Genomic DNA, 13,041 nt, shown 5'->3' on the forward strand with positions numbered 1-13,041 from the left:
TAAATAATCCAAGCTTTGAGGATAATCTTATTATGACCTTCTGACTTGTCTCTTGCTTCCTTTTGCTCATATTATTTTCTGCCTAAAATAAGGACTTTAAAACTAGAACTGGCTTGGAACTGTTCCTCAAGTAATTGCCACCTTTGAATTTCTTCCCTTAACATCTAGTCTCTATTCAAGCAGAACTGTTAACTCGCCAAGAACACCAGTTTTCCCATATTTATTCATATTTCATTTTACTTTTTGGTTGGTTTAAAAGAGCCTCTGGGGGAATAATAGACAAACTAGCTCAGAAAAAAAAAAATTCTGGCCATGTCTATGGAAAGTGAGGGGAAAGTGTGAAAATGTTTGTAATCCTCTCAGTGATTTACCCTTTTTGTGATTAAAACCTGGGTCAAGACTTGGCCTCAAAACTTAAGAACTTTGTGTCTCTAACCAAGTGCTCCACATGTGTTCTGAATTACATCCCAATCTTCTCTCAGAAACCAAAGATAATTCCTTTCCTGTATCTTTTCTCTCTTGATGCTTATCTGGTCCTTCCGATCAGCATTTAAGTTGATCAGCCTGCTCAAACCTGAAAATCACCACACTTATCAAAAAAATAATAACAAACAAAATACCAAAATTTTCATCCCCCAATTATTATCCCTTGTCTGCTTTCTTCCCTTTATAGCTCAATTTCCTGAAAACTATGAACTCAATCCAATCTTTTCACCAATACACTCCTTATTGGTTTCTCTCTCCCCTACTCTGCTGACTTCAACTTCTCACTAAAGTCACCAACGACCTCCATATTGCTAAACACTATTGAAACATTTTGTCTGAAGATTACAAGAGCTCTCAAACCACATATTATACAATTGACCAACCCTTCTGAGACATAACGTTGTTTAGGTTTCCCCCCTATATTTCTATAGTTCCTTCTAAGTCATCTTTGCTGGCTAATATAGATCCATGGTGCCTTAATACTTCCTATTATAAAAATGGCAACCGTTCTATTTTTTTAAAAAGCAGGATTGTTATAAGAAGTAAAGGAGATATAATACAGGAAAGCTCCTAGCACAAAATCATAGAATATAATAGATCCTCAAAGTTATTAAAACTTTTTAAGTAGAAACAAAGATTTATTATTATACTATATGATGCCTTAATTGCCAACACTGTCTGCTTTGCAAACAAATTCTTGGTCTAGGGACAGCTGTTCTCTATGATTAATACAAATATATAGTAACAATGAACGTATTTGGATCAATTCAACGTTTCAAGTCAGATTAATGGTATGCCTTTCCAACTATAAAACTCATAAATTGAGGATCAGGACCAAAGTTCTTCAAATAATAATTTCTCATATGAATTTAAAATATGGCTTACAAAAATTGATATAAATAAAATCAGTTTTGAAAAAGTAGATAAGATCTAATTTTGGACCCCTAATTTGGGATGGGGTAACCATTTTTTCTCCACAGAAAATTTTCTTTGCTTTTCTTTCTGTGGTAACACATGTTGACTCTGTGGTCCTAGAGGAAGGATAGTTGACCCAAGCTTGAGCATTCATAGATTATAAGCCCCCTTACCCCTGGGGTCAGTTTTAATAATCCAAATGGTAGCACTCAATTATCCCCATTCCTGGTAATAGTGTCCCTTTATCATTCCCTCCCCTTAAGGTTGAACAGGAACTGTGACTTGCCTCTGACCATTAGACTATGACAAAGTTCATAGGATGTCACTTCCATGATTACATTATGTAAGATTATAACTTCCATCTTGCTAGAAAACTCTCTATTGACTCTGTCCATTGCTGGCTTTGATGAAGTAAGCCACCACATAGCAAGGCCTGTGTGGCAAGGAAATGACAGCATCCTTCAGATAGACAGCAAGAAACTGAGGGCCTCAGTCCAACAGAAAGACTTCAAGGAAGTGAATCCAGCCAACAACCCTATGACCTTTTCAAAGTGGATCCTTTACCCCTTGGGCTTTCAGACAGCAGCACAGCCCTGGCCACATGAGAAGAGTGTCTATTTACAAGAGAAGATATTAAACACCATGTTAAAATGTAGAAATGGCAAGTGGAGAGATGAAATGGAAAGGGTAGAAGGAAAAAGAGGGGGAAAAACTCTAAAAACCTAAGTACCTGCCCCTGACATCATGATTCTTCTAGTTTTTTGTTGTTGTTGTTGCTGCTGCTTCTGTGATAAGCCTCCCCAGCATTTTCTTCTTTCATGAGTCAACAAATTTAATATATTGCTTATGCTAGTTTGAATTGAGTTTCTCTCACTTGAAACCAAAATATTACTAAAAGGTGGGGAGGGACTAAAGTAAGTCAGACAGAGAAAGACAAATATCATATGATATTGCTTGTATGTGGAATCTAAACAAAAAGGGTGCAAATAAATTTATCTACAAGACAGAAACAGAGTTACAGATGTAGAAAACAAACTCATGGTTACCAGCAGGTAAGGGGAGGAGGGATAAATTAGGAGACTGGGATTGACATATATAAACACTACTATATATAAAATAGATAACTAATAAGGACCTACTGTGTAGCACAGGGAACTCTACTCCGTACTCTGTAATGAACTATATAGAAAAGAATCTTAAAAAAGAGTGGATATATGTATATGTAAAACTGATTCACTTTGCTGTACAGCAGAAACTTACACAACATTGTAAATCAACTATACTTCATTAAAATTTTTAAAAAACAGAAAAGGATCAAGAACAAAAAAGAAAAAGAAATAATAAGATGATAATCATCCAAATTTTGTAACTATTCTCAAAGTTAGTATATTTATGTGAGGTCAGAAAGTCTTACATATTACTGTTCTGTTAAGAACAAGTTATTGACTAAGAAATTCTGTCACTTATAGCTATGTGAATCAGTTAAGTTTTATCGAACTCCTCTACACTCCTGTTTTCTCTTCAGAAAATGGAGATAATATTACTTGACAGGGTTATTATAAGGATAAAATTAGTACATGCCAGTGTCAGAGACGAAACAAAAACTAAATAAATATTAGCTCTTATTATTAGAATTCTTATCATTACTATCCCTTCTAAGAACACACACACACACAAAAAAAGGGGGGGGGATTCTTCCATGGGAGGCATAGAGTACTGAAGATTAGGAAATTGGCAAACATTGTGATGCCTATTATTTTTCCACCCTTCGGGGTAAATTGTGGGCAAGTGACACGAGGATTTTTCACTGGACCTGAGACTCAGGTCAGAGTAGAGGAAATTCTCAAATAGAAATCTTCACGACTAATAAGCACCACTTTCTGCACAGAACAGTAGTGTGTATGATTTGAGGACCTCAACACAAAGCTCCTTTAGGTTGGGGTAGAATCTATTGTATCATGAATATTTAAGGCTACATATTGAATAGCTTCACTTGCTTAAATAAAACATTCTTCAATGAAGGCTTTGTTCCATATGTACTTATCAATAGTAAGTGAAAGAATTAGGGACAGAGGGAAGGAGGGATAAAAGAAAGTGAAAGAACAGAGGAATGAATCTTCGTTGAACTTCATCCAGAGGTGTTTACACATCTACAAAACTTCTAGTCTCTCTGAGATGGGTGTGAAGTCCATCAATTATACTTGCCCTGCTGTTCCTATTTGGGTCCATTGACATATGAATAACTATTTATATTAAAACAGCTAATCAAACATCAACTTCATAAAAATTCATTCCTAAGAAAATACTTCCCAACTAGTTTTATTTTAGCAGGCCAGCATAACCCTAATACCTAAACCTGACAAAGAAATTACCAAATATATTTATAAATGCCAAAATATTAAAAGCCTATTAAAGATCAATATCCCCCCAAAACTAATAAAAAAATATTCTGAAATTAATCCAACAATATATAAAAAGTTTAAAACATCATGACTAAGTAGAATTTATTCCAAAGATTCAAGTTGGTTTAATTTTCAAAAAGCAATCAATACAATTCAACATATTAAAAATAGGAGGAAAAAACCATGTTCATTTCAGTAGAAGCAGAAAGATCAGTTAACAAAATTCAAACCTATTTATGATTATAATTCTCAATAAAATAAGAAATAGAATGAAGTTTCCTTAATCTGATAAAGGGTATCTATGAAAAAAATCCATAAACAATGTTACACGTAATGGTAAAATATTCAACTCTTTCTCTTTAATTTGGAAAAAGACAAGGATGCTGCTCTCCTCTCTACACTTGTATTAACATTATACTGAAGGTCCAGCTATTGCAATAGGGCAATAAAATGAAATGAATATAAAGACTGGAAATAAAGAAGAACTGCCATGTCTATTTGCAGAGAACATAATTGTTTATGTAGAAAATACTAAATAATCTATAAAACAAGCATTAGAACTAACAAATTTAGAAAGGTTGAAGGACTCATGGTTCAAAAATTATTATGATTTTTTATTTTTGACTCATATTCAAAAATCAATTTAATCTTTATTAGCTATAAGCAACTAATCGGAAAATGAAATTAAAATTTGACACAGCAACATCAAAAACTAGAATATCATTTAAAATGAATTTAACAAAAGATATGTAAGAATTCCACATTAAAAGTGCAAAATGTGACTGAGAGAAATTAGAGTTAAATAAATGAGGGAATATACCATGATAATAAATTGGCAGACTCAATATTGTTAAGATGTAAATTCTCCTTAAAATGACCTATAGATTCAGAAAATCCCAATAAAAATTGTCAGGAGGCTTTTGTTGAAGAAATTGACTCATTGCTTCTAAAATTTATGTGGATATGCAGACAATGTGAAAATAGCCAAAGTAATTTTAAAAGAAGAAAAACAAACATAGAGGACTTATTCTACCTAATTCCAAGACTTTCTACAAGGCTACAGTAAGGAAGACTTTGTGGTACAGGTTAAAGGATATATATATGTAGAAAGAACTTAGTTAACAGAATAGTGTCCCAGAATGAAACTGCACGTAGACAGACAACGGATCAACAAAATCACCAAAGCAATTCGATGAGGAATAAAAAAATATTTTCAATAAATGGTGCTAGAACAATTGGCTATCTTTTGGGGATGGGTGGATTATATCACATTATATCACATTATATCACACCAGTCACTACAATGAAATTAAAATAGACTGTTAAAACTAACTATAAAACTTGTAGAAGAAACATGTAGAAGAAAGAAAAACTTGCAGAAGAAAACATAGGTGAAAATCTTTGTGACTGTGGGATATGCAGAAATTTCTTAGAACACAAAAAACAAGAACCATAAAAACTCTAAACTGACCTTTATCAATATTAGAATCCTTTGCTCTTTAAAAGACATCGTTAAGCAATAAAAAGACAAGCCACCCACTGGAAGAAAATATTTGCAAAATTCACATAGGATACAAGACTTGTATCTAGAATATATAAAGAACTTTTACAACTCAAAAATAGGAAAACAAACAACTCAATAAAAATTGGAAAAATGTTTGAGCAGACAAATGATGTAAAAGGTATATGAATGGCCAATAGACACATGAAAAGATACCCAACATCATTAGTAATTAAGAAAATGCAAATTAAAACCACAATGAGGTACCAGTTCACATCCACTAGAATGGCTAAAGCTTAAACAATCAAACAAATAAACAAAAGAGATAATATTGATTGTTGGGGAGGGTGTGAAGTACAGGAATTCCCATACATGGCTGGTGGAGATGTAAAATTGTACAACCAAACTGGAAAACTGATCTTCAGTTTCTTATAAAATAAATATAATTTATCATAAGACCAAAGCATTCTACTCCTAGGTATCTATGTAAGAGAAATGAGAACATATGCCACACAGTCTTGCACACAAATGTTCATCGGAACTTTCTTCACACTAGCTACAAACTGAAAACAACCCAAAAGGCCATCAGCAGGTGAATGGATAAACAGAGTGTGATCTATCATACAATGGAATATTACTCATCAACAAAAAGGAAAAATTAGTGACTTGGGGGATGTTTTAAAAGATGTATTCATCTGTCAAAGTCACTGAATTTTTCACTTGAAATGGATATAGTTTATTGTATACCAATAAAGTTAATTTAAAATTTTTAAAAATTAGTTTCTTTAAATGGGTTGTTATTTGAGTTTTAAGGTTTCTCCAAAAATATTGTCAAATAAATGGTCTGCTAGACATTTAAAGCTCTAAAACACTTAATTTACAGTATTATGCTTTAAAAACAAAGGAGATACTCCCAGATAAACAGAAAGTGAGAGAATCTGTCACTAGCAAACTTGCCCTACAAGAAATACTAAAAGAAGTCCTTCAGGATGAAATGAAAAGACACTAGACAATAACTCAAATCCACATGTAGGTGAAGAGCACCAGTAAAGGTAAACACATAGGTAAATGTAAAATATAGTAAAATGTATATTTGATAACTCTTTGCTTCTTCTATCTGATTTAAAAGACAACTGCATAAAACAATATTATCGAACTGTATTGACTGGCTTTTATTACATGAACATGTAAATTGTATGCATATAAAGAGTAAGGAAAGTATGGAGCAAAGCTTTTGTATAACATTAAAATTAAGTTGTTATGGACCCACATCACACTCAACAGTAAAAAGCTAAAAGCCATCCTCTAAACTCAGAAATAAGGCAAGAAGGCCCACTCTCGCCACTTCAATTTCATATAGTACTAGAAGTCCTGGCCACAGCAATCAGACAGGATAAAGAAATAAAAGGCATATAAGTAGGAAGGGAAGAAATAAAACTGTCACTATTTGCAGACGACATGGTAGGAAACCCTAAAGTCTCCACCCAAAAACTCTTAGAACTAATAAGTGAATTCAGCAAAGTAGAAGGATACAAAATTAATATACAGAAATCTGTTGCTTTTCTATACTCTAATAATGAACTATCAGAAAGAGAAAGTTTTAAAAAGTCCTGTTTGAAATCACATCAAAAAGAATAACATACCTAAGAATAAACTTAACCAAGTTTAATATCAAAAACCCACCCAATCAGAAAATGGGCAGAAGATCTGAGTAGACATTTTTCCAAAGAAGACATACAGTCACATGAAAAGATGCTCAACATCCCCAATTATTAGAGAAATACATATAAAAACAACAACAAGATATCACTTCATACCTGTCAGAATGGCTATCATCAAAAAATCTACAAATAACAAATGTTGGCTAAAAATTGTTACTAGAATATAGAAAAAGAGTGACAAATTAAAATAATTGATACATAAGAAAGACATAATAATTTTTAAAATATATGCATCTAACAACAGAGCCCCAAAATACATGAAGCAACAGTGACAGAATTGAAGGGAGAAATAGTCAATCAATTCAATAAGAATACCTGGAGACTTCAATATCAAACCTTCAATAATGGATAGAAAACCTAGACAGAAGAAACTTACTGAACATCACTATAGACCAACCAGGCCTAACAGACACCCACCCAACAAAGGCAGAATAACATTCTTCTCTAGTGTGCTTGGGACATTCTCCAGGGTAGACCGTATGTTAGGCCATAAAATTAGATTAAACAATTTTAAAGAACTGAAATGATAACCAACTATGTTCTCCAGCCATAATGAAATGAAACTAGAAATAAGTTACAAAAGGAAATATGGGAAACTCACAAATAAGTGGAAATTAAACAATACTTTTTTTTTTTTTTTTTTTTTTTTTTTTGCGGTACGTGGGCCTCTCACTGTTGTGGCCTCTCCCATTGCAGAGCACAGGCTCCGGACGCGCAGGCTCAGCGGTCATGGCTCACAGGCCTAGCTGCTCCACGGCATGTGGGATCTTCCCAGACTGGGGCACGAATCCGTGTCCCCTTCATCAGCAGGTGGACTCTCAACAACTGAGCCACCAGGGAAGCCCTAAACAATACATTCTTAAACAATTATCAAAAAATCACAAGAGAATTTAGAAAAATACTTTTTTTCTTTTCCATTATGGTTTATTACAGGATATTGAATATAATTCCCTGTGCTATACAGTAGAACCTTATTGTTTATTTTATAAATATAGTAGTTTGTATCTGATAATCCCAAATTCCTAATTTATCCCTCTCCCACCCCCTTTCCCCTTTGGTAGCCATAAGTTTGTTTTCAATGTCTATGAGTCTGTTTCTGTTTCATAAATAAGTTCATATGTGTCATATTTTAGATTCCACATATAAGTGATATAACATTGGCCTTTTCTTTCTAATTTACTCCACTTAGTATAATAATTTCTTTAGGTCCATCCATGTTGCTGCAAATGGCATTATTTCATTCTTTTTATGTCTAAGTAGTATTCCACTATTTATATATAAATATAAATTTATATAAGTATATATATACACCACATCTTCTATATTCATTCATCTGTTGATGGACATTTAGGTTGTTTCCATGTCTTGGCGACCGTAAATAGTGCTGCTATAAACATTGGGGTGTATGTATCTTTTTCAATTATACTTTTCTCGGGATACATTCCCAGGAGTGGGATTACTAGATCATATAGCAGTTCTATTTTTAGTTTTTTGGGGAACCTCCATACTGCTTTCCATAGTGGCTGCACCAATTTACATTCCCCCCAACAGTGTAGGATGGTTCCCTTTTCTCCACACCCTCTCTAGCATTTGCTATTTGTAGACTTTTTAATAATGGCCGTTCTGACTGGTGTGAGGCAGTACCTCACTGTAATCTTGATTTGCATTTCTCTAATAATTAGTGATGTTGAGCATCTAGAAAAATAATTTTAAATGAATAAAAATAACAACACAACTTACCAAAACTTATTTTGTGTAGCTAAATCAATGCTCAGAGGAAAATTTATAGCTGTAAATATATGTATTAAAGAATAAAAAAGATCTCAAATCAATAAATCCTTACAATATAATCGGGGGTAAAAAGATATTTTAGTGTGGAAAGAATAACTTTTTCAACAAATGGCAATGGGAAAATGGGATATCTACATACCAAAGAGTGAACCTGGACCACTACCTTACACTATATACAAAAATTAACCCAAAATAGATCACAAACCTAAATGTAAGAGAGAAAACCATAATACTCTTAGAATAAAATAGGAGTAAATCTTTGTGGTCTTTGGTTAGACAAATGTTTCTTAGACATGACAGCAGAATCACAAACAATGAAAGGAAGAAACAGATAAATTGGACTTCATCAAAATTAAAAACTGTTGTGCTTATTAGGATACTATTGAGAGAGAGAAGAGACAATCCACAGAATGGGAGAAAATATTTCCATATCATATATGTATCAAAAATATATTTTAAAAATCTCTTAACAACTCAGTGATAAAAAGACAAAGAAGCCAATTTTTAAAATGGTTAAGGATTTGAATAGACATTTCTCCAAAGAAATACAAATGGTCAAGAAGCACATGAAAAGTGGCTCAATATTCTTAACCATTAGGGAAATACTGTACAAATCAAAATCACAATGATTTACCATTTCATACCCACTTTGATGGCTCCAATAAAAGTCAGATAATAATAAGTGTTGATGAGGCAGAGAATAATTGGAACCCTCACACACTGCAAAGGGTATGTAAAATGGTGCAGCCACTTTGTAAAAAAGTTCAGTATGTCCTTAAAATATTAAATGTAGAGTTATCATATGACCCAGGAAATCTACTCCTAAATATATACCCAAGAGAAAACTGGTACAAGAATCATAATAATATTAAAGATCATAATATTATTCATGATAGTCCCAAATAGAAATAACACAAATTTCCATAAACTGATAAATAATAAACAAAATGTAGTAAGTCCATACAATGAAATATTACTGGGACATAAAAAGAACAAAGTTCTTATACATGCTACAAAATGGACTAACCTTGAAATCATTATGATAAATGAATGAATCCAAACACAAAAGGCTACATATTACATGGTTCTATTTATAGAAAATGTCTAGAAAAGACAGAAGCATAGAGACAAAAAGTAGAATAGTGGTTGCCAGGGTTTGGGGATTGGGAGGGTAAATAGTGACTGCTAATGACTATGGGGCCTTGCAGGGGTGGAGGGTGTTGATGAAAATATTCTGGAATGAGATAACATTAATTGATACAAAACTCTGTGAATATACTAAAAGATACTGATTATACACTTGCAAAGGGTGAACTATATGTTTCTGACATATAACTCAATAAAACTTTTATTTTAAATAAAGTACTCATGTGACTATTAAAGTTGTTTTAAGGACTATGGTGTCACCTAAACCAAGTTTTACCTTCTTGGAGAATGCTACAGATCATCCTATATAAAATCATTCTCTGTTTTTTGGGTTTTTTATTCATCTTTTTTTTTAACGTCTTTATTGGAGTATGATTGCTTTAAAATGGTGTGTTAGTTTCTGCTGTATAACAAAGTGAATAAGCTATACGTATACCTATATCCCCATATCCCCACCCTCTTGCATCTCCCTCTCATCCTCCCTATCCCACACCTGTAGGAAGAAACAAAGCACTGAGCTGATCACACTGTGCTATGCGGGTGTTTTCCACTAGCTATCTATTCTACATTTGGTAATGTATCTATTTCCATGCCACTCTCTCACTTCGTCCCCGCTTATCCGTCCCCCTCCCCATGTCCTCAAGTCCATTCTCTAAGTCTGCATGTTTCTTCCTGTCCTGCCCCTAGGTTCTTCAGAATCTTTTTTGTTTTTTTGTTTTTTTTAGATTCCGTATATGTGTTAGTATATGCTACCTATTTTTCTCTTTAACTTGCTTCACTCCATATGACCATCTCTGGTCCATCCACCTCACTACAAATAACTCAATTCTGTTTCTTTTTATTCCTGAGTAATATTCCATTGTATATATGTGCCACATCTTCTTTAACCATTCATCTGTTGATAGACATTAGGTTGCTTCCATGTCCCGGATATTGTAAATAGAGCTGCAATGAACATTGTGGTACATGACTCTTTTTGAATTATGGTTTTCTCGGGGTATATGCCCAGTAGTGAAATTCCTGGGTTGTATGGTAGTTCTATTTTTAGTTTTTTAAGGAACCTCCATAATGTTCTCCATAGTGGCTGTATCAATTTACATTCCTCCCAACAGTGCAAGAGGGTTCCCTTTTCTCCACACCCTCTCCAGAATTTATTGTTTGTACATTTTTCCATGATGGCCATTCTGACTGGTGTAAGGTGATATCTCACTGTAGTTTTGATTTGCCTTTCTCTACTCATTACTGATGTTGAGCATTTTTTCATGTGTTTGTTGGCAATCTGTGTATCTTTGGAGAAATGTCTATTTAGGTCTTCTGCCCATTTTTGGTTTGGGTTGTTTGTTTTTTGATATTGAGCTGCATGAGCTGCTTGTAATTTTGGAGATTAATCCATTGTCAGTTGCTTCATTTGCAAACATTTTCTCCCATTCTCAGGGTTGTCTCTTCATCTTCTTTATGGTCTCCTTTGCTGTGCAAAAGCTTTTAAGTTTCATTAGGTCCCATTTGTTTATTTTTGTTTTTATTTACATTTTTCTAGGACGTGGGTCAAAAAGGATCTTGCTGTGATTTATATCATAGAGTGTTCTGCCTAAGTTTTCCTCTAAGAGTTTGATAGTGTCTGGCCTTACACTTAGGTCTTTATTCCATTTTGAGTTTATTTTTGTGTATGGGGTTAGGGAGTATTCTAATTTCATTCTTTTCCATGTAGCTGTCCAGTTTTCCCAGTACCACTTATTGAAGAGGCTGTCTTTTCTCCATTGTATATTCTTGCCTCCTTTATCAAAGATAAGGTGACCATATGTGCGTGGGTTTATCGCTGGGCTTTCTATCTGGTTCCATTGCTCTATATTTCTGTTTTAGTGCCAGTACCACACTGTCTTGATTACTGTAGCTTTGTAGTATAGTCTGAAGTCTGGGAGCCTGATTCCTCCAGCTCCGTTTTTCTTTCTCAAGGTTGCTTTGGCTATTCGGGGTCTTTTGTGTTTCCATACAAATTGTGAAACTTTATGTTCTAGTTCTGTGAAAGATGCCATTGGGAGTTTGATGGGGATTGCACTGAATCTGTAGATTGCTTTGGGTAATATAGTCATTTTCACAATACTGATTCTTACAATCCAAGAACATGGTATATATCTCCATCTGTTTATATCATCTTTAATTTCTTTCATCTGTGTCTTATAGTTTTCTGCATACAGGTCTTTTGTCTCCTTAGGTAGGCTTATTCCTAGTTTTATTCTTTTTGTTGCAATGGTAAATGGGAGTGTTTCCTTAATTTCTCTTTCAGATTACACATCATTAGTGTACAGGAATGCAAGTGATTTCTGTGCATCAATTTTGTATCCTGCTACTTTACCAAATTCATTGATTAGCTCCAGTAGTTTTCTGGTAGCACCTTTACGTTTCTCTACGTATAGTATCATGTCATCTGCAAACAGTGACAGTTTTACCTCTTTTCCAATTTTGATTCCTTTTATTTCTTTTTCTTCTCTGATTGCTGTGGCTAAAACTTCCAAATCTATGCTGAATAATAGTGGTGAGAGTGGGCAACCTTGTCTTGTTCCTGATCTTAGTGGAAATGCTTTCAGTTTTTCACCATTGAGAATGATGCTGCCTGTGGGCTTGTCATATATGGCCTTTACTATGTTGAGGTAAGTTCCCTCTGCCTATTGTCTAGAGAGTTTTTATCATAAATGGGTGTTCAATTTTGTTGAAAGATTTTTGTGCATCTATTGAGATGATCACATGGTTTTTATCCTTTAATTTGTTAATATGGTGTATCACATTGATAGATTTGTGTATATTGAAGAATCCTTGCATTCCTGAGATAAACCCCACTTGATCATAGTGTATGATCCTTTTAATGTGCTGTTGAATTCTGTTTACTAGTATTTTGTTGAGGATTTTTGCATCTATGTTCATCAGTGATATTGGCCTGTGGTTTTCTTTCTTTGTGACATCTTTGTCTGATTTTGGTATCAGAGTGATGGTGGCCTCGTAGAATGAGTTTGGGAGTGCTCCTCCCTCTGATATATTTTGGAAGAGTTTGAGAAAGATGGGTGTTAGCTCTTCTCTAAATGTT

The sequence above is a fragment of the Mesoplodon mirus genome (assembly GCF_964341445.2).
Source record: "Mesoplodon mirus genome assembly, chromosome: 16".
In the NCBI taxonomy this organism is placed as follows: domain Eukaryota; kingdom Metazoa; phylum Chordata; class Mammalia; order Artiodactyla; family Ziphiidae; genus Mesoplodon; species Mesoplodon mirus.